The 14,870-nt window shown below is 45.8% G+C and overlaps 1 protein-coding gene across 2 annotated transcripts in view; it reads right to left on the reverse strand.

Moving 5' to 3' along the window:
• LOC139278367 (cadherin-8-like) overlaps positions 1-14,870 on the reverse strand; it is a 221,791-nt gene that overhangs the window by 9,543 nt on the left and 197,378 nt on the right. The gene's annotated exons all lie outside the window — the stretch shown is intronic.

Genomic DNA, 14,870 nt, shown 5'->3' on the forward strand with positions numbered 1-14,870 from the left:
ATTTTGAAAACTTTAATGGGTGCATTGCTATGCCGCGCGGTTAAGACTCGGCTTTTCCCGAGTCTTAAACTCTGATTGAATCGGAGTTCGTCGCATGCGCAATGACTCGGTTAAATTTCGTGCCGGCATTTTTGTTAGCGCCCCCCCCCCGCCCCCCCCACTCTGGTGTGCAACGGCTGATTTACCACCCCTGTCAGCTCTTCGACCGATTTGGCTGAATTTCTGGGCAGAGGGTGTAAACTTTTTCAAGGCGCTAAAATTACTACTCCGCCTGGGTTACCGCCCGAATTTCTCCCCCCTGGACTTTGTCTCATTGTTTATATGTTCGATACACTCTCTTTCTCACTGTTTCTAGTTCTCTGTCTCTGTCTCGTTTTCTCGCTGCATGTTGTTCCCTCACGGTCTCACGCTGTGTGGTGCTCCATCAATCTGTCTCCCAATCTATCTATCTGTAGCTCATTTCCTGCTCCCTCAGTCTGATTGTCACTCGTTCTCTCTGTCACTTTCCCACACAGTACAATCCTTCGCTCTTTTCATTTTCACATTATTTTGACAAGCATTGTCTACTTTTTTACAGCAAAAGCCTCTCCCAAAGGTGATGATAATTGGTTAATTAGAGTAATTAAAACATTGAAACACCTCAGCTATGAAGTTGTTCTTTCACTGATTGTGCAGAACTGGGTCTCGAGTGCCTCTCCCAAGCGGCCCCTCTTCCTCTGTTAACCTCGAAAGTGGGTGTTGATGGACTATTTCACCTTGAGTGGCATTAGGAACAGAGGAACAGGAATAGACCAGTCAGCCCATCAACCCTGCTCAATGAGATCTTGGCTGATCTGTATCTTGACTGCATCTCCCACTTTGGTTCTGTAATCCTGAATACCCTTACCACCAAAAACCTAGCAATCTCAGTTTTGAAATTTGCAATTAACCCCCAGCCTCAAGAGCTTTTTGGGGGAGGGAGTTCCATTTTTCCACTATCCTTTGTAGTGGAAGAATTGCTTCCTGATATCACCCCTGAATGGCCTAGCTCTAATTTTATGGTTGCGCCCACTTGTTCTGGACTCCTGCAACAGTGGAAATAGTTTATCTCGATCTACCCGATCAACTCCTTTAATCATCGTAAACACCTCAATTAGATCACTTTCAATCTTCGATGGCATACAAGCCTCATCTGTGCAACCTGTCCTCATAATTTAACCCTTTTAGCCCCGGTATCATAGAAACATAGAAAATAGATGCAGGAGTAGGCCATTCGGCCCTTCGAGCCTGCACCACTATTCAATAAGATCATGGCTGATCATGCAACTTCAGTACCCCATTCCTGCTTTCTCTCCATACCCTTTGATCCCTTTAGCCATAAGGGCCATATCTAACTCCCTCTTGAATATATCTAACGAACTGGCCTCAACAACTCTCTGCGGCAGGAAATTCCACAGGTTCATAATTCTCTGAGTGAAGAAGTTTCTCCTGATCTCGGTCCTAAATGGCCTACCCCTTATCCTTAGACTGTGACCCCTGGTTCTGGACTCCCCCAACATCAGGAACATTCTTCCTGCATCTAACTTGTCCAATCCCATCAGAATTTTATATGTTTCTATGAGATCCCCTCTCATTCTTCTAAATTCCATTGAATATAAGCCTAGTTGATCCAGTCTTTCTTCATATGTCAGTCCTGCCATCCCGGGAATCAGTCTGGTGAACCTTCGCTGCACTCCCTCAATAGCAAGAATGTCCTTCCTCAGATTGGGAGACCAAAACATTACACAATATTCAAGGTGTGGCCTCACCAAGGCCCTGTACAACTGCAGTAAGGCCTTTCTGCTCCTATACTCAAATCCTCTCGCTATGAAGGCCAACATGCCATTCGCCTTCTTCACCGCCTGCTGTACCTGTATGCAGTGCAGATTCATCCCAGTGAATCTATGCTGCTCCCCTCCAAGGTCAATATATCCTCCCTGAGGTGCCGTGCCCTGAATGGAATGCAATGCTCTCAATGGGATCTAACAAGGCCTGTATTCACTAAAGTTTAGAAGAATGAGAGGGGATCTCATTGAAACGTATAAAATTCTGACTGGGTTGGACAGACTGGATGCGGGGAGGATGTTTCCCCCGGGCTGGGAAGTCTAGAACAAGGGGTCACAGTCTCAGGATACGGGGTAGGAAATTCAGGACCGAGATGAGGAGACATTTTTTCACTCAGTGGGTGGTGAACCTGTGGAACTCTCTACTACAGAAGGCTGTGGAGGCCAAGTCACTCAATATATTTCAGAAGGAGATAGATTTGTAGACACAAAAGGCATCAAGGGTTATGGGGAAAAAGCAGGAATATGGTGTTGAGATAGAGGATCAACCATGATCATATTGAATGGCGGTGCAGACTCGAAGGGCCGAATGGCCTACTACTGCTCCTATTTTCTATGTTTCTATGTATTTGAGATACAGAACCTCCACCTGTTCGTATTCAGCAAGGAATCCTGCTCCTGTTCACTCCCTTTCCCTCCTACTGGAAAAAAGTTAGAGCGTAGATGCGAGGGAAAGATTAGGTTCAGCTGTGACATTACACCTCTTCCTCTCCCCCCACCATTTGTCTGGGTACGGCAGCATAGTGGATATCTTACTGGGCAAGTAATCCAGAGCCCTGGACCAATGATCCAGAGACATAAGTTCAAATCCCACCACGGAAGCTGGTGAATTTGAATTCGGTTAAGTAAATAAATCTGGAATTTAAAAAAAAGCTAGTATCAGTAATGGTGACCGTGTAATTGTGATTGTTGTTAAAACACATCTGGTTCACTAATATCCTTTAGGGATATAAATCTTCTGTCCTTAGCCAGTCTGGTCTGTATAAAAATATAAGAAATAAGAGCAGGCCAGTTGGTCCCTCGAGCCTGCTCCACCATTTAATAAGATCATGGCTGATCTGATCTTGGGCTCAGCTCCATATGTGACTCCAGACCCACAGTGATGTGGTTGACTCTTAACAGCCCTCTGAAATGGCCAATCAAGCCACTCAGTTAAGGGCAATTAGGGATGGGCAATAAATGCTGGCTTTGCCAACGATGCCCACATCACATGAATAAATAAAATAAAAAGGTCAAACTGCCTGCTAACACGCAATGTCTGTGGCTCGCACAAGAGAGGCCACTTGGGTGAGATGTAGAAAGTTGTCAAGGTCTGTGGGTAGTTGCCCCAGCAAGGAGCCAGTGGGGTAGATCTTCAACTGGCCGGCTAGGCATGAAGGGGGAGAACATCGGAAGAGAAATTCAAAGAGCTCAAAGCACTCGGTTGTAACAGTGATGTTCAGAATATATCCACAGGGCTGTATTGCTGTGACCTTGTGACCTTTGTTGTGACCTTGGTCTCTTTATTCAGACTCCAGAGTGGAGAAGCAGAATGGTGAGTCACCTTTTATACCTGCTTGCCCCAGGGTGCACAGGTGATTTTTAGGTCTCCCACTGGTGTGCCCCCTAGTGGCAAGACTTACATTTTGATGAGGTTTACATACATACATAACAGTAACATGAGTCCAAAAGCAGATAAAGAGGTAGTGACGATTTCTTCCCCCTTTTGCCAACAACCCAATCACTTCTATATGGTTGGGTTTCACCTCTCTGCTTAGGTCAGTGTTGGTTTAGCACTGTCATTTCCTTCCCTTGCTATTATGGAAGTTGAATATATTTAAAAAAAAACAAAATTACATTTCATAGAATCACAGGAATTTACAGCACGGAAGGAGGCCATTTCGGCCCATCGTGTCCGCACCAGCTGACCAAGAGCTATCCAGCCTAATCCCACTTTCTAGCTCTTGGTCCGTAGCCCTGTAGGTTATGGCACTTTAAGTGCACATCCGTTTATTTTTTAAATGTGGTGAGGGTTTCTGCCTCTACCACCCTTTCAGGCAGTGAGTTCCTCATATCTCCTCTAAACCTCCCCCCAATTACTTTAAATCTATGTCCCCTGGTTGTTGACCACTATGCCAAGGGAAATAGGTCCTTCCTATCCACTCTATCCAGGCCCCTCATAATTTTATACACCTCAATCAGGTCTCCCCTCAGCCTCCTCTGTTCCAAAGAAAATAGACCCAGCGTCTCCAATCTTTCCTCATAGACACAATTCTCCAGTCCAGGCAACATTCTTGTAAATCTCCTCTGCACCCTTTCCAGTGCAATCACATCTTTCCTGTAACGTGGTGACCAGAACTGCACACAGTACTCCAGCTGCAGCCTCAGCATTTGTTTTATACAGTTCAAGCATAACCTCCCTGCTCTTGTATTCCATGCCTCGACTAATAAAGGCAAGTATTCCATATGCCTTCTTAATCACCTTATCGACCTGGCCTGCTACCTTTAGGGATCTGTGGACCTGCACTCCAAGGTCTCTTTGTTCCTCTACACTTTTAAGTATCGTACCATTCAATTTGTATTCCCTAGACTTACTTCCCTTGCCAATTGCATTACTTCACACTTATCTGGATTGAATGCCATTTGCCACTGTTCTATCCCCCTGAGCAGTACATTGATATCCTCCTGTAGCTTTCTTCTTCATTATCAACCACACAGCCTATTTCCACAATTGCTGGTAATTTTTAAAAAATAGCAATTTGTAGTAAGAGGCAATTTGTGTTGACAATTCACTCGTTGAACAGTGCTGGAAATATAGAAGCAGGTTGAGCTATTTGATGATTATTTAACTTGTAGATATGAGAATGACTCAGCCAGCACCTGTGCCCTTAATGTACAGGCAGATGGGTGGGAGGGGAATACAAGGCAGAAAACACAATTGAAGGTTAGGGATTATATATACAAAACACTGAGTTCTGCTCTAGCAGGTTATAACATCTGATTCCTATCTTTTTTTGTTTACTGTGCCTTGTCACTCCTTCCTGCCCATCTGTTGTTCTGTGTTGATGGCAGAAGTGTCGAGGCACAAATGAGTGTTCCTCTCCCCTTCAATGCTTTCAGTAACAAGAGCTTGCATTTCTACAGCACATTTCAAGACCTCAGAATTTCCCAAAGTGCTTTACAGCCAATGAAGTACTTTCTGAAGTGTAGTCACTATTGTAATGTAGGAAACGTGGTGGCCCATTTGCACACAGCAAGCTCCCACAAGCAGCAATGTGATAATGACCAGATAATCTGTTTATCGTGAAGTTGGTTGAGTGTATAAATATTGGCCAGGACACTGGGGAGAACTGCCCTGCTCTTCTTCAAAATAGTGCCACGGGATCTTTTATGCCCACCTGAGAGGGCAGACAGGGCCTCGGTTTGAGGTCTCCTCTGAAAGACGGCATCTCCGACAGTGCAGCACTCCCTCAGCACTGCACTGGGTGTGTCAGCCGAGATTATCTGCTCAATTCCCTTGAACCCACAACCTTGTGACTCAGAGGCGACAGTGCTTCCCACTGATCCACGACTTAAAGTGAAGAGCTTTCTCAGATGTAGGAGTCGTATCTAAGACTGGAATTAACCTGGGACTGTCTTCCAGGTTTAAATTCACTCAGGATAGTACTTTTTTTCTCCATACTCCCACACAGAATTTATAGAGGAGGAAAAAGAAAACTCTTGCTGGAAATTGTGCTACCAAGGGGCTGCCTCTCTCATGTTCCTACTAATTGATAACCCACCCATAGATCATTAAAAAATGATGAATTGGTTATTCCTCCTATGAGAATATTGAGAGGGAGGGACTCGCTAATGCACAGGGAACAATGATGCCATCTCTTTCCCCTTCAAATCACTGTGTAATTACATGTGTACGCTTAGGAGGGCGATTGCTAATAGCCATTAATTAAAAACATGCCGTTCATAATTATGCAATTTGCCAAGCTAACTCATCCATTTTCATTGTTCTTTCAATAAGTATATAAACAAAATCTGAAGCTCCGGTACATATGCCAGCACAGATTTTATATCGCTGCGCTTCTAATAGCTCAGCCCTGTGCACTCAAAGTCCACTGAGAACAGCTCGAAGTGGTTCAGGGCACCGGGAGCATGTTCATGGGATTGAAGTGTTTCCTCACTTCTAATTGTGGGTTGGAAGTTGCGAAAAAGAAACCTGAGGCTCGGAGATAGTCAGAGGGCACTTGAGAATGGGAGCTGGTGACAGGAAACTTGAGGACAAGAACATCAGAAATAGGAGCAGGAGTAGGCCATAGATTTAATACGATCCTGGCTGATCCGACCATGGACTGAGATCCACTTCCCTGTCCGCTCCCCATAACCGCTTAATCCCTTATCAGTTAACAAGCTGTCTATCTCTGTCTTAAATATATTCAATGTCCTGGCTTCCACAGCTCTCTGAGGCAGCGAATTCCACAGATCCACAACCCTTTGAGAGAAGAAATTTCTCCTCATCTCAGTTTTAAATGGGCAGCCCCTTATTCTAAGATTATGCCCTCTAGTTCTAGTCTCCCCTATCAGTGGAAACATCCTCTCTGCAGCTACCTTGTCAAGCCCCCTCATAATCTTATATGTTTCGATAAGATCACCTCTCATTCTTCTGAATTCTAATGAGTAGAGGCCCAACCTACTCAACCTTTCCTCATAAGTCAAACCCCTCATCCCCGGAATTAACCTAGTGAACCCTCTCTGAACTGCTTCCAAAGCAAGTATATCCTTTCGTAAATATGGAAACCAAAACTGCACGCAGTGTTCCAGGTGTGGCCTCACCAATACCTTATATAGCTGTGGTAAGACTTCCCTACTTTTATACTCCATCCCCTTTGCAATAAAGGCCAAGATACCATTGGCCTTCCTGGTCAATTGCTGTACCTGCATACTATCCTTTTGTGTACCCCCAGGTCCCGCTGTACTGCGGCATTTTGCTATCTTTCTCCATTTAAATAATAACTTGCTCTTTGATTTTTTTCTGCCAAAGTGCATGACCTCACACTTTCCAACATTATACTTCATCTGCCAAATTTTTGCCCACTCACTTAGCCTGTCTGTGTCCTTTTGCAGATTTTTTGTGTCCTCCTCACACATTGCTTTTCCTCCCATCTTTGTATCGTCAGCAAACTAGGCTCGTTATACTCAGTCCCTTCTTCCAAGTCATTAATATAGATTGTAAATAGTTGGGGTCCCAGCACTGATCCCTGCGGCACCCCACTAGTTACTGGTTGCCAACCAGAGAATGAACCATTTATCCCAACTCTCTGTTTTCTGTTAGCTAGCCAATACTCTATCCATGCTAATAAATTACCCCCAACCCCATGAACCTTTATCTTGTGCAGTAACCTTTTATGTGGTACCTTGTCAATTGCTTTCTGGAAGTCCAAATACACCACATCCACTGGTTCCCCTCTATCCACCCTGTTCGTTACATCCTCAAAGAACTCCAGCAAATTTGTCAAACATGACTTCCCCTTCATAAAACCATGCTGACTCTGCCCGACCGAATTTTGCTTTTCCAAATGCCCTGCTACTGCTTCTTTAATAATGGATTCCAACATTTTCCCAACCACAGATGTTAGGCTAACTAGTCAACAGTTTCCTGCTTTTTGTCTGCCTCCTTTTTTAAATAGGGGCGTTACATTTGCAGTTTTCCAATCTGCTGGGACCTCCCCAGAATCCACGGAATTTTAGTAAATTACAACCAATGCATCCACAATCCCTGCCGCTACTTCTCCAGAATCAACCTAGTGAACCTTCTCTGAACTGCCTCCAAAGCAAGTATATCCTTTCGTAAATATGGAAACCAAAACTGCACGCAGTATTCCAGGTGTGGCCTCACCAATACCCTGTACAACTGTAGCAAGATGGGAGCTGGTGACAGGATGGGAGGTAGTCACATCCAACTTGAGGATATGAGCTTGTAACAGGAAACTTGAGATGGGGCGATTGTGAGCTCAGATCCCAGAGGTGAAAGGCAAATGATCACCCGTTCACCCATCCCTTTTGGTTTAACACGTCTCTGTGGTTCTCTTATTCGTGTCACTTTAGGGAAAACAACACATTCCCGAGTCTGCTGTGTTCACGGGTCCTCATTGGGGGTGGGGGTTTGTGAAATTGCCTCCTTTTATGTCTGGATATTTGCCTGCTTGACTTGCTTTTCGACAGCAACCCATTGTTTCCTCTCTTCATTTCCCCCCTGTCAATTTTGATTTTCCGGCTCTTTAAATCCGTCTTTCTGAAAATGTTAATTTGCTCAATGCCTCTGCTTGCACTTCCCTTATTATTGCAGCCAAAATCCATCCTTCTGGATCTGTCATTTGCCCTTTTGTGCGCTTTATATCTCTGTTCATCTTCTTTCCCTTTCAATTCTAAATCTCTTTCCATCCTCTTTAATTTATTCTTTGACTTTCAGCATGGAAGGAGCTCACTGAATACATAATTTTTGGGTTGACTTGTTTAATAATTAGTCATCTTCACAGTACTATTTATAGGATCTGGTAAGAACTAGTCTATTGGGACCAGTGAACAATTCAGCAGAAGAGTCTTGCCACAGTACTTTTAGTTTAATTGTGCTTCTTTTACAAAACCTATTTGAATAGCTTGTAACTTATAGCACAGCAACTTAATGAACTAATTCAGCGAGTGATCCACAATATGGTTTTCCGTAGTACAATTTAGCGTGAAGTAATATCCGACTGGGGACACCAATGATCGATTTAGATCAAGATCAATTGGGAAGAATGGATCTTGAAGTTATACCTCCTCTTGAAACTGCCCAAAGCAAAAAAAAAAAATAAATGAGCAAATATTTGAAAACAGGAACATTTTAAGGATTTTTGAGTTCGGGTAGCAGGAATGGGAGACAGCCATCATAAGTGCGACGGAACAACTGGCCTCCTTCTAAGCTGTAAAATTCTATGGAGTCATCTGGCAGAATGGATTTCCCGCCCGTTGCAGAATCTGTCCAGTTTTCATCCCATGTAGCTGTATTTACATTTGAGTAAGTTGATTGACAATTGATCATCACACTACTACTCTAACATTTCTACTCTAACTCTATTCTCACTCTAACTGTGCGTTATCACATTGGTGTAGTGGCCCATGCACCTCTATTAGTCTTTCTTTCCTCTTACAATCTTCAAGCACTGCGACACACTAAATCACTCATTTTTAACTTGCCCTGCCTGCTATTCGTTTCCTGAAATAAGAATCTGAGTCATAGAAACATAGAAACATAGAAAATAGGTGCAGGAGTAGGCCATTTGGCCATTCGAGCCGGCACCATCATTCAATAAGATCATGGCTGATCATTCACCTCAGTACCCCTTTCCTGCTTTCTCTCCATACCCCTTGATCCCTTTAGCCGTAAGGGCCACATCTAACTCCCTCTTGAATATATCCAATGAACTGGCATCAACAGCTCTCTGCGGTAGGGATTTCCACAGGTTAACAACTCTCTGAGTGAAGATGTTTCTCCTCATTTCAGTCCTAAATGGCTTACCCCTTATCCTTAGACTGTGTTCCCTGGTTCTGCACTTCCCCAACATCAGGAACATTCTTCCTGCATCTAACCTGTCCAGCCCCATCAGAATTTTATATGTTTCTGAGATTCACTCTAGTCCTTCTAAACTTCCATGAATACAGACCCAGTCGATCTAATCTCTCCTCATATGTCAGTCCAGCCATCCCAGGAATCAGTCTGGTGAACCTTCTCTGCACTCCCTCAATAGCAAGAATGCCTTCCTCAGATTAGGAGACCAAAACTGAACACAATATTCCAGGTGAGACCTCACCAATGTCCTGTACAACAGCAGTAAGACCTCCCTGCTCCCTACTCAAATCCCCTAGCTATGAAGGTCAACATACCATTTGCCTTCTTCACCACCTGCTGTACCTGCATGCCAACGTTCAATGACTGATGTACCATGACACCCAGGCCTCATTGCACCTCCCCTTTTCCTAACCTGCCGCCATTCAGATAATATTCTGCCTTTGTGTTTTTCCCCCAAAGTGGATAACCTCACATTTATCCACATTATACTGCATCTGCCATGCATTTACCCACTCACCTAACCTGTCCAAGTCAACTTGCAGCCTCTTAGCGTCCTCCTCACAGCTCACACCGCCACCCAGTTCAGTGTCATCTGCAAACTTGGAGATATTACACTCAATTCCTTCATCTAACTCATTAATGTATATTGTAAATAGCTGGGATCCCAGCACTGAGCCCTGCGGCACCTCACTAGTCACTGCCTGCCATTCTGAAAATGACCCATTTATCCTGACTCTCTGCTTCCTGTCTGCCAACCAGTTCCCTATCTACATCAGTACATTACCCCCAATACCATGTGCTTTAATTTTGCACACTAATCTCTTGTTTCCTTCATCTTGGTGTCTCAACTTTAAAAAAAAATGTGGCTTTTAATCAAATTTTTTACTATTGGTTCCTGGGATGTAGGCATCTCTGGAAAGGTCAGCATTTATTGTCCATCCGTAAATGTCCTTGAGAAGGTGGTGATGAGCCTCTGCAGTGTGTGTGGTGAAGGTGCTCCCACAGTGCCGATAGGGAGAGGTTTCCAGGATTTTGACCCAGTGACGATGAAGGAACAGCCGATATTTTTTCAAGTCAGGATGGTGTGTGACTTGGAGAGGAACTTGGAGGCGATAGTGTTCCCATGCGCCTGCTGCCCTTGTCCTTCCAGGTGGTAGAAGTCGTGGGTTTGGGAGGTTTTGCCAAAGAAGCCTTGGCGAGTTGATGCAGTGCATCTTTTAGATGGTACACACTGCAGGCACGGTGCGTTGGTGGTGGGGGGAGTGAATGTTGAAGGTGGTGGATGGGGTGCCAATCAAGCGGGCTGCTCTGTCCTGGATGGTTTCAAGCTTCTTGAGTGTTGTTGGAGCTGCACTCGTCCAGAGTGCAGATCCAACATTTTGCAAACCCAACTTTTATGCATAAACAGGAAAATCTGAGAAAACTTGCATTTATATAACACTTTCAATGACCTCAGGTCATTCCAAAGCACGTTTACCGCCAATGAAATTCTTTTGAAGTATAGTCACTGTTGTAATGTAGGAAATGTGGCAGCCACTTTTTGCACAGCAAGCTCCCACCACCAGCACTGTGACCATGACCAGATAATCTGTTTTTTAATTATGCTGATGAGGGATATATATTAGTCAGGACACTAGGGATAACTCCGCTGCTCTCCTTTAAAAGAGTCATGGGATCTTTTACATCCACCTTAGAGAGCACACAGGGCCTTCGTTTAACGTGTTGCCTGATAGACGGCATCTCCGACAGTGCAGCACTCCCTCAACACTGCACTGGAGTATCAGTCTAGATTTTTGAGGTCAAGTGGGTGAAATTGCCTATTTTTAGAGGCCCGATAGCGCCTCCGAAGTTTGCTAACGGGATGGAGGATACTTTTCACCCGGGGGGGTCGGGTGCTACCGGCTCCCGGGAAATCGCCCGGGAGTTTGTGGAGGCTCTGCCATGGCAGGAGCCCCATGGTTCGGCGTCTTGGGCACTCGCACGACACGGCCCCTCACCGCCCCGTGCCAGCCCCACACCGCCCCGCGGGGGAAATTGCCCTGCAGCCCGTCAGGCTGGCGTGAGCGGATGTCAGCGCCAGCCCCGGGGGTCACGAAGCTGGCCGACACCCGCTCTCGGGGCGCTACTTAAAGGGGAGTTCGCCAGCTCCCCCTCGCCGCCACTTTATCTGGATTGCTGACTCTCCGGTCGGCTCCTGGATGGCGGCCCTAGCGTGGTCCGGGCCGCCAGCGTGCAGCCTGGCACTCCGTTTTGGGCACCGGATTGTCGGCCCGGTCCTTCGCTGCCCTGGAGGCCATCAGAGGCCATGTAGAGTGCGCAGCGGCCCTCCCCTTTAAACAATGGGGAGGGGCATTGAAGTGCGTCAGTGCTACGTGGAGCATCCGGGTAGCGCTTCACTCACCGCCCCAGTCGCGCCCGGGACCCGCCCCTAAAGGAAGTGGACTGCGCGAGATTGCACTCCACTTCCTTTGAGGGGTGGCAAGCCTAATTCTGCAGCAGGGGGCGGGACTTTTACACCTGGCCCTAACTGGTTACTGCCCCCAGTTGGGGTGCAGAGCAATTTGGCCCCCCAAGTCTCTGGAGCGGGAGTTGAACCCACAGGCAAAAGAGCTGCCCAATGAGCCACAGCTAACACTTAGGGAGGGGAACTAGATGATGTTCGTTAATTAGGAATCTATCCTTTCACCTCTAGACTTAGGTTCAGATCCATGGCATTGCAGATGACACTAAGCTGGGTGGCGGTGTGAGCTGCGAGGAGGATGCTAAGAGGTTGCAGGGTGACTTGGACAGGTTAGGTGAGTGGGCAAATGTATGGCAGATACAGTATAATGTGAATAAATTTTTTTTCCACCAAAGTGGATAACCTCACATTTATTCACATTATACTGTATCCGCCATGCATTTGCCCACTCACCTAACCTGTCCAAGTCACCCCGCAGCCTCTTAGCATCCTCCTCACAGCTCACACCGCCACCCAGCTCAGTGTCATCTGCAATGCCATGGATCTAAAGGCAGATTATTATCTGATTAGTGACAAATTAGTAAATGAGGAGGTGCAACTAGAACTGGGTGTCATAGTACATCAGTCATTGAAGTTTGGCATGCAGGTACAGCAGGCGGTAAAGAAAGCAAATGGCATGCTGGCCTTCATAGCGAGAGGATTTGAGTAGAGGAGCAGGGAGGTCTTACTGCAGTTGTACAGAGCCTTGGTGAGACCACACCTTGAGTATTTTGTGCAGTTTTGGTCTCCGAATCTGAGGAAGGACATTCTTGCTATTGAGGGAGTACAGCGAAGGTTCACCAGGATGGCAGGACTGACATATGAGGAAAGACTGGATCGGCTAGGCTTATACTCACTGGAATTCAGAAGAATGAGAGGGGATTGCATAGAAACATATAAAATTCTGACGGGATTGGACAGGTTAGATGCAGGAAGAATGTTCCCGATGTTGGGGAAGTCCAGAACCAGGGGACACAGTCTAAGGGTAATGGGTAAGACATTTCGAATCGAGATGAGGAGAAACTTTTTCACCCAGAGAATTGTGAAGCTGTGGAATTCTCTACCACAGAAAGTTGCTGATGCCAGTTCGTTGGATATATTCAGGAGGGAGTTAGATGTGGCCCTTATGGCTAAAGGGATCAAGGGGTATGGAGAGAAGGCGGGAGTAGGGTACTGAAGTTGCATGATCAGCTATGATCATATTGAATGGTGGTGCAGGCTCAAAGGACCGAATGGCCTGCTCCTGCACCTATTTTCTATGTTTCTATGTTTCTATACTAAAGGGTGAACCTCTCCATGATGGCCGAAGTGAAGTGACCTGCAGCTGGCTTTCTAAAGTGCCTATCGTAGTAATACACTAATTTGTACTAAATTTGGCAATCTGATCTGGAGACATCACAGAGGAGCAGTGACTTCTAAGTTTGGATCTTGGCATGACATCTTGGGGCTGTGTAAAGGGAACTTTAGTCTGTCGCTAATCCATGCTATATCTTCTTGGGTATGTTTGATGCTGACAGATGTTTAAAGAAGAAGCATTGCTTAGAATAGAGGTCTCACTTGAGGGGAACAAGTATTCACAAAGCCCTCCAAGCTGATTGCTACCACACAGGGACACTGAACTCCAGATTAGCCGAGCAGATTTTCAACCCCAGTCTCAAATGACATTGACAACGGCCGACTATTCCATCGCACTCCTGGCCGGTCTCCCACCTTACACCCTCCATAAACTTGAGCTCATCCAAAACTCAGCTGCCCATATACTAACTCACACCAAGTCCCATTCACACTTCACCCCCTGTGCTCGTTGACCTACAATGACTCCCAGTCCAGCAACACATCAATTTTATTATTCTCATCCTTGTTTACAAATCCCTCCATGGCCTCACCCCTCCCTATTTCTGCAACCTCTTCCAGTCCTATAATCATCCGCGTTTTCTGCTCTCCTCCAATTCTGGCTCCTTGTGCATCCTCGATTTTAACCACTCCACTATTGGTGGCCGTGCCTTAAGCTGCAGAGGCCCTGAGCTCTGAAATTCCCTCCCTGAACCTCGCCTCTCTCACCACCTTTAAAACCTACCTCTTTGACCAAGCATCTGTCCTAACATCTCCTTATGTGGCTCGTTGTCAAATTTTGTTTCGCAATACTCCTGTGAAGCGCTTTGGAGCATTTTAACTACATTAATGACGTTATATCAATACTTATATAAGTGACAGCTGTGGCTCAGTGGGTAGCACGCTCGCGTCTGGCTCCAAACGTCGTGGGCTCAAGTCCCACTCCAGGAACTTGAGCACAGAAATCTAGGCTGACACTCCAGTGCAGTGCTGAGGGAGAACTGCACTGTCGGAGGTGCCATTTTTCCGATGAGATAATAAAACTAAGGCCCCGTCTGCCCGCTCGGGTGGATGTAAAAGATCCCATGGCACAATTTGGAAGAAGAGCAGGGGAGTTATCCCCGGTGCCCTGACCAATATTTATCCCTCAATCAGCATAACAAAAACAGATTATCTGGTCATTATCACACTGCTGTTTGTGGGAGCTTGCTGTGTACAAGTTGACTGCTGCATTTCCCACATTACAACAGTGACTCCACTCCAAAAGTAGTTCATTGGCTGTAAAGTGCTTTGAGACGTCCGGTGGTTGTGAAAGGCACTATATAAATGCAAGTTTTTCTCTGCTTATTTTCAAGTTGTTGTTGTTGGATCAGCCACCCATTCCATCAGCGTTGTGGCTGTCTTGTTAAAAGCACTATATAAATGCAAGATGTTGTTGTTGGATTTATTCTTTCATAGTCCATCACCCTTATTGAAATCGGTGCAGCTGCTCGCTACAACACAGGAGCACCGAACTCCAGATTAGCAGAGCAGATTTTCAACCCCGGTCTCAAATGACATTGACGACGGGCGACTATTCCAATTCCAACATGCA

The sequence above is a fragment of the Pristiophorus japonicus genome, chromosome 13 (genome assembly GCF_044704955.1).
Source record: "Pristiophorus japonicus isolate sPriJap1 chromosome 13, sPriJap1.hap1, whole genome shotgun sequence".
Lineage (NCBI taxonomy): Eukaryota > Metazoa > Chordata > Chondrichthyes > Pristiophoridae > Pristiophorus > Pristiophorus japonicus.